Raw genomic sequence first — 8079 nt, 5'->3', positions numbered from 1 at the left:
TCCGCTTCCGCCGAGAGGTCACGCGCACGAGCACGCAAGACAAATCCCGCCCACTTTCTTGTTGCTTAGCGACAGCCTGTCAACTACAGATTCCCGCTGGAACAACCTCAGCGCGCTTGGCTCCTGGCAGTTAAAGGCTGAGCTACACCAGCGCTCTCTGCTGATGTGAAGGAGGAGAGTTTTTGTTTTGTTTTACATTTTTGTTCTGTGGGTCACCCCCCTTCCCCGCGCCGCTTTTGTGCAAAAGGAAGGACAGAAAAGGAAAAACAAGAAGAAAATAATGTTTGTTGATTGGGAAAAAGGATAAAGACCTGAATTGCCTTTGTCATCATTCAGGAATTATCGCTTCCGGTTCCTCAGATTGTATTAATGGCATCCATAGTAACTTTTCGGATCTTAGTAACTGTAAATTCAATTCTTGTGTAAAATGAGAGATGTTGCATTTAAACTTATTAAATTACATTCTTCTATAGTCACACATTAGGTAAACTGATCATTTTTTTCAACTTAAAGAAAATTGAACTTTCATTCAGAACTGAATAGTGTATACTTTAGTGAATGAATAATTCGTAGATCATTTATTTTTGGAGAGTGATGAACCATTTACAAAGTATTTTGACATTCATTATCTTGTCAATGCTCAGAGAAGGTGTTCTGGTGTACTTCTTGCTCAATGCTACTGACTCACACCATTGGAGGCATCAACTTTTCCTTGTACCATCAATAACTTCAATTCTTTTTCTTTCCTCTCCTTCCCATACTATCATCTTTTACTTTACTTACGTCCTCGATTAACCTTCATTATTTATTTTGTCTCAGTCCCCAGATTGGAGCGTTCATCTTCAAACCTGTTTTTATTGAAATCACATTATTTCTAAGAAACAAGATCTCAAGCTCTGAAAATTTCCTCTGTCTACTACTCTCTACTCAACACTAAACCCGACCCCCAATCCCTGCAGACTCTGTTCTTGGTCTTTATATAACCCCCACTGCACATTCTTTGTCTGTTTGCAGAGTCCATTATCTTACTCTGGGTCTGGCTTTTTTTTACCAAGCAAAAAACTGAGTTCTGTATTCTCCCCAATCTCAGCAACTTGTTTACTACCTCTCAAGGATGTGTTTGCTATAGACTGAATATTTGTCTCCTGCACAAATTCATATGTCAAAACCCAATGTGATGGTATTAGGAGGAGGTGGGGCCTTTGGGAAATGACTGTTGTTTATAAGCAACCCAGTTTGTGACATTTTGTTACAGTAGCCAAAATAGACAACAGCATTACTGTTTCTTTCTCTTACTCCCACTATCTTGACTTTCCGATCAGAAGTTGCTGGATTGATAGAAAAATTAATGAAGCAAAGCGGAGTGGGATAACCATAAATGCCTTTTCTCTGTCCTTATGACTTCTCATTTATTCTCTTTATATTACTTTTTGATTCCCACTTGCGGTTGTCCTTAAAGATCACCTCAGAAGTTTTTCTAAAAGAGTCATGTCTAGGTCCCACCACCAGGCATTCAGATTTCATTGTTCTGGGTTGGATCCTAAATATCAGTATTTTGAAGGCCTTGACGAAATTTTAATGGCATGTCTAGGGTTGTGCAGCTGATGTTTCAAGCCTTCCCTATTCTCTTCAAGCCAGACCTTCTGCCCTGATTGCCTTGGTCAAAGACTACTTCCTGCAATTGAGATTAAGACCACCAAATAGGAATTCTTTCACCTCCCCTCTGCCACAAAAAATAATGATAACTAGCTAGCATTTACTATGTATCATGCATGTTTCTAGGCACTTTACATCAACTTATTTAGTCTTTATCACAACCTTATGAGGAAGATAATTGTTTCATTTTCATTATTTCACAGATGAGAAAAATGAGACACAGAATTTATGTAACTTCTCCCAGATCACAGCCAGTAAGTATGAGTTTTCAACATTAGTAATATCCAGGTACTTTGCTTTTAGAGCCTGTGAACCTAACCATTACTACTTGACTTTAATGTCTCTCTACACCAATATATTCTTGTGTTTTGTCTTTCTGATGAAAGCTGCACCTTTCTGTTATTTTCCTGATCTCCTCCTTCAGGAATGGAGGCTGCTCAAGGTCCCTTGATATATTCTAGGAGAGGAGGGGCAAAATATCTAAGTAAGTGAAATGGTTACAATTGGATTTTACTTAATCTGCGAATGCATGCTCTTTTCTTTCTAAATACCTTAATCCCTTCAGTAGAGGGTGATTGATGTGAGGGAGAAAAGTAACAGAAATACTGTTAGCATAACAGTACATTGAAATTATGCCATGAATCAAAGTAATTATGAACAACTAGAAATTGGTTTTTCTTGTTGGTGTTTTGCAATGAAGAATTTACTTTGATAGTTTATTATGAAGAAGGACCCAATCTCTCCTCCATCCAGTTCTGATCAATTGCTAAAAGATTTAACATCACCCTCCAGGATGGGGCTAGAATCTTGGCCAGTGAGAGAAGGGCAGATATAGGAAGTAGGGGCAACCACAGGAAGAAGAAAATGGGATGAGAACAGACAGGTGTTTTGATGGAAAAAGTTAAATGTTTGCACCACTCACTGGACTCCAGTGTATGTGTGATCATCTCACAGGAAAACTTTCTGTTCCAGTTGTGGTTACATCTATTTTGATGGCAAATGGCAGGGCTCGACCAATGTAATCGGAGTACTATACAGCTATCACTGTATCTTTTGGGTACATTGCATACGGTAGAAATTTGGCTTCTGGTATTATGAGACTTCCATTCTATTTTTTTTTATCATCCCCTAAAATAAAGGTTTTTTCCTTAAAAGTTCCTGCAGAAGAGTACCAGAGAAGACCCCAATGACTAAGCGAGGCCCGTTTACACATCCACGGTTGGAACAGGGATGGAGGTAAAATTTGCAGTTCATTTTTTCAACATAGCTATTTGATTGTTCTGGCACCATTAAATTATGTTGGTGAATATTAAAAAAAAACACTATATACGTGTAGAAGTATTTTTAGTCCATTATTCCTGTAAATCAATATACCTATCCTCATGCAAATCCCACACTGTTTTGATTATTGTACCTTTATAGTAAGTCATGAGAGTATGTAATGTAAGTCCTTTACTTTTATTTTGTTTTTTCAAAAATGTGTTGGCAATTTTAGGTTTTTTCTATATTCATGTACATTTTTAAAGCTGTGTGTAAATTTCTAAAATGATTGCTGGATTTTGACTGGAATTGTATGGGATCTACAGACCGATTTGTAATTATAAAAATTTAAGTCTTCTAAATCATGAATGCAGTTTATTGTTCCACTTATTTAAAGAATGTTTAATTTCTTTCAGCATTGTTTTGTTTTCATTGCACAGGTCTAGCACATCTATTATAAAATCTATTCCTATGTGTTTCATGTTTTTGAATATTATTTCAAATGACTTTTTAAAATTTAAATTTCATTTTGTTACTCTACAGAAATATTAACCTTCCTAAATTTAATTATTTAGTAGATTTTTGTATATCCTTTAGAATTTTCTATGTATATGATCATGTCTGTGAGTAAAAACAATATTACTTTATTTCCAATCTGTATATCTTTTCTTTTTTTGCCTTGTAATATTTATTAAACAAATATATACTCAAAAAATATATATTTTTTCCTTGATCTTATTGATCTCCTGTTCACTGTTAAACAGAATAAAAGTAGAAATCCTTGCCTTTTCCCCTGATTATAGAAGAAATTGTTCATTCTTTCACTATTAAGTGGGATGTTTCCTGTAGATTTTCTTAGATGCTTTTCATCAATTTTACATAGTTCCCTTTTATAATGAGAGGTTTCCTTTTTCTTTGTTTCATCATTAACAGGTGTTAAATTTAATCAGATACTTTTATCTGATTCTATTAAGATGATTATGTGAGTTTTCTCCTTAATTCCTTTGATCGAGTTAAATTACATTAGCTGTTTTTCTAATATTAAAACAACCTTTCATTTCTCAGATAAAACCCTCTTGTATACGATGTATTATCTATATATCTATATCTATGTCTATGTCTATGTCTATATCTGTATCTATATTTCTGGATTATAATTACTAATATATTTTTGCTAAAATGTTTTGATAGCAAGGTTATTCTGGCTTCATTAAATGAAATGGCAAGTATTCCCTCCTGATTCCTGAAAGAGATTGTGGATTATTATTTCTTCCTAAAATATTTGATGAAATTCATCAGGGAAGCTATTTGGGCCAGGCATTTTCTTTGTGGAAAGGCCTTGATTTTAAATTTAATTTCTTTAATAAGTATAAGGATATTTATTTTTTTATTGTTGAGTAAATTTTTAGTAATATGTGCTTTGTTCATTTTAGCTAAAAATCACACTTATTGGCATAACATTGTTCATGATGTTTCCTTGTAATCACTTAAATGTTCTGTTGTGATGTCCATTTTTTTTTTTCCATTCATCATTTGGATAAATTTCATTCTCCCCTTATTATCTCAATCTATCTAATGATAAATTTATCAGTTTTACTAATCTTTTCAAAGAACCAGTCTTCTGTTTTATTGATTTTTTTCTCTATTGTCTTTCAGTTTCTTATTTCAGTGTTTTGTGCTCTTTTATTTCCCTCCCGTTTAATTTGTGTTTAAATTGTCCTTTTCATCATTTCTTGAGGTGAGAAGCTTAAATCATTTTATAACTTCCTTTTTTTAAAACATAGCATTTAGAACATTTAATAGTATTCTGCAAGCACTCTTCTAGCACCTTCCACAAATCTTGATAGATTGTATTTATACTATCATTTGTTTAAAGTGTTTTAAAAATTTCCATGTAATTTCTTCTTTGATCCATGGGTTGATAAATCTGCACTGTTAGTTTCTCAAATATTTGGGAATACTCCTGATATCTCATTTTTATTAATTTCTGTTAATTCCATTGTGAGCAGCTAATATACTTTGTATGATTTCATTCCTTGAAATTTTCTTATGTCCCACCAATGGTCTGTCTTGGTGAATGCCCCACTTGCACGTGAAGAAAACGTGTATTCTGCTGATGTTTGATGGAGTATTCTCTAAATATCAATTAGTTCAAATCAATTATTAATAATGTTTAAGTCCTCCATATCCCTTCTGATGTTTTGTCTATTTTGTCAATTGCTTACAGAGAGAGGAGTGTTGAAACCTTTAATTATAACTGGATTTCTCTTTTCAATTCTATCATTTTTGCTTCATGTATTTTGATGCTCTGTAACTGGTGGCATACACATTTATAACTATTAGGCTTCCTGATGAAATTATACTTTAATCATTATGAAATATCTCTCTTATCTCTGTCATTACTTCTTGCCCTGAATTTTACTGGAGTTTCCTCATGTTAATATGGCCAATTCAGCTCTGATACTTACTGTTTGTATGCTATATCTCTTCCCATTTTTTCTTATGATCTATTTCTAAAAATATTTAAATGTTTGAAATATTAAAGCTTTAAATATTTAAAATATTTAAAGTGAGTTTCTTGTTAATAATTGCACCTCGCCTTTTAAAAACTGCATTCAAACAATCTGCTTTTGTTTGTAGTGATAAGACCTTTAATATTTATTGTAACTATTGATATTTTAAGGTTTAGGTGTACTACTTTGTTATTGTTTCAAATTTGTCCTGTCTTTTTTGTCCTCTTTTTCTCTTTTCTGCCATCTTTTGGATTAATTGAATGTTTTGTAATTCCATTTAATTTCCTTCGTTGGCTTATTAGTCTAAATTTTGTTGTTTTGTTATACTGGTTGTCATGTTTTATAGTATACATCTATAAATTATCATAATATACTTCAAGTGATAATATACACGTATAAGAATCTTACAATCCTGTACTTCCAAACTTGATTTGTTTTGCCAGATTTTTCTATTTGACTGTTATTTTCAAGAACCATTTTGAATTTATCATTGTATGTTTGGTTTCTAATTTATTACTTTATGCTTTTATCTTTATTAAATTATTTTTGCTTTTTTTTAGTTCTTATAGTTTGCTTTTTTATTTACATCTGTTATTTCTTTTTAATAATAAATTTATATTCAGCCATCAATTTTCTGTGCACTACATATTTGGTCATGTCTCATGGGTTTTAATATGTAGCATTCTTACTGTTCATTTATAAATACACTGAAAAATTTCAGTTAAATGACCTTATTTGATCTAAGAGCATTTTATGAAATAAGTTTAAATATAGTTTTCAAATGGTTAGATACTTGTCTAGTTTTGACATTGTTATTAATTTTTACTACACTTGCATTTTGGTTAGGAAGATCAGTTTTTATATTTTAAAATATAAATATTTTTACTTTATGAATACTATAGTTATATATAGCATTAACTATCCAGGAGTGTATAGCTGTGTACTAATAATCCTGATATAGTTACTAATGAAATGAAATCATAAAATAGTACATCAGTAAGTCATTAAAAAGATTTTCCAAACCAACTCTTGCACCCTATCTGTATCTTTAAACATAATAACATGTACTGTTTACTAGAAAGAAGCAGAAGTAAACGGGTTACCTTTAGTGACTTAGAAATACCATCCTTCCTCCTATCAGTTGAGGAGATAATGCCCAGGGAGGCCAAGGAGGTTAGCTTTTGCAGGGCAGACTACAGTAGAGGGAAGAGCTACAAAGTAAGAGAGCTCCAGAGATCTGCAAAGGGTCTTCAACTGAGTCCTATTCAATGTAACATCTTAAACATCTTTCTAGGCAAAAAACTGCCTGAAAGGATTAAAAGGAACAATACCTAAGATTCACAGAGGACTGAAAATAATTGCTGTTCCCAGCAGCCACCGGTGTACTTTGACAGTATTCTTAAAAGATGAATCAGAATAAGTCAAAATGTTCATCAGTGAATGGACAATGAAATTAAGAGACAGTCTTGTGGATTTTTTGAAGAAATTATCTTCTCTGAAAAAATTTCAGAAAGGCAAACCAGGAGAATTCCCTTTTGCTCTTTCTCCCTTCTTTCCTTGGGTGCAGCAAAGACTTCCTTCCTGTAGCTACAGCAATTTATGTGGCAACTGTGAGTACAATGCACTGAATGATTGTGTCCTTCAAAATTCAACTTTCAAAATCCTAACCCTCGATATGATGGCATTCAGAGGTGGGACTTTTAGGGGGGTGATTAAGTTATGAGGTGGAGCTCTTGTGAACGAAATTAGTGTCCTTATAGAAGTGACTCCAGAGAGCTTTCTCACCTTCTTTCTACCATGTGAGGATAAAATGACAAGTGAGTGACCCAAAAGAGAATACTCACAAAAACTTGACCATGGTATCACCTTGATCTCAGAGTTCCACCCTCCAGAACTGAGAAATAAATTTCTTCTATTTATAAGCCACCCTCTAGGTATTTTGTTATAGCAACCCAAATGCACTAAAACAGTGAGTCTACCAGCTTGTGGATGGAATTTAAGATGGTGAGAATGGTGGAAAAATAATATTTCCGAAGTATCAAAGGGGCATCTGATTGAGAACTGAGAAAAGCTTTGCTTTAGTAATGTGGCAAAATTAGCCCTTCAGTGAGGGCTACATTGGTCTCATATAATAAAGCTTAAAAGAAAGCACAGAGGACCCAAGTTTCCAAGTAACTTAACTGTACCCAGAATAAAATTTAAGAATCTTTGTGGGAAGACAAAAATATTCAGCATCCAACAAGGTAAAACACACAGTTTGGCATCCAATAAAAAATTACCAGCCTTCCAAAGGTACAGGAAAACATGATCCATGATGAAGAAATATGTGTATGTGGGATGATTGATGAGAGGAGGCAATAAAGGGTGTATTATACATAGGGAATTTAAAAATAAGAATAAAACAGACTAAACATTGTTGATGTTTATTAGCACTAAGGGCCAGTGATTCTAAACAAAGATAGTGAATAAATATACCTTCCCTCAGGATGGGCAGCCCCCACCCTCTTAGCTGCTGAACCACCCAATGGAATATAATCTCATAAAGGTACTAAACTTTAGTTATCCTTTATATGAACTCTTAATGCAGTACATGGTAAATAATAGATATGCAGCAGCTATTTGTTGAATGAAGGTAAGTTGGATTTTCTCC

Source organism: Rhinolophus sinicus, linkage group LG05 (genome assembly GCF_036562045.2).
Source record: "Rhinolophus sinicus isolate RSC01 linkage group LG05, ASM3656204v1, whole genome shotgun sequence".
NCBI lineage: Eukaryota > Metazoa > Chordata > Mammalia > Chiroptera > Rhinolophidae > Rhinolophus > Rhinolophus sinicus.
The sequence above is the reverse complement of the archived record's forward strand: the minus strand, read 5'-3'. Positions refer to the sequence as shown.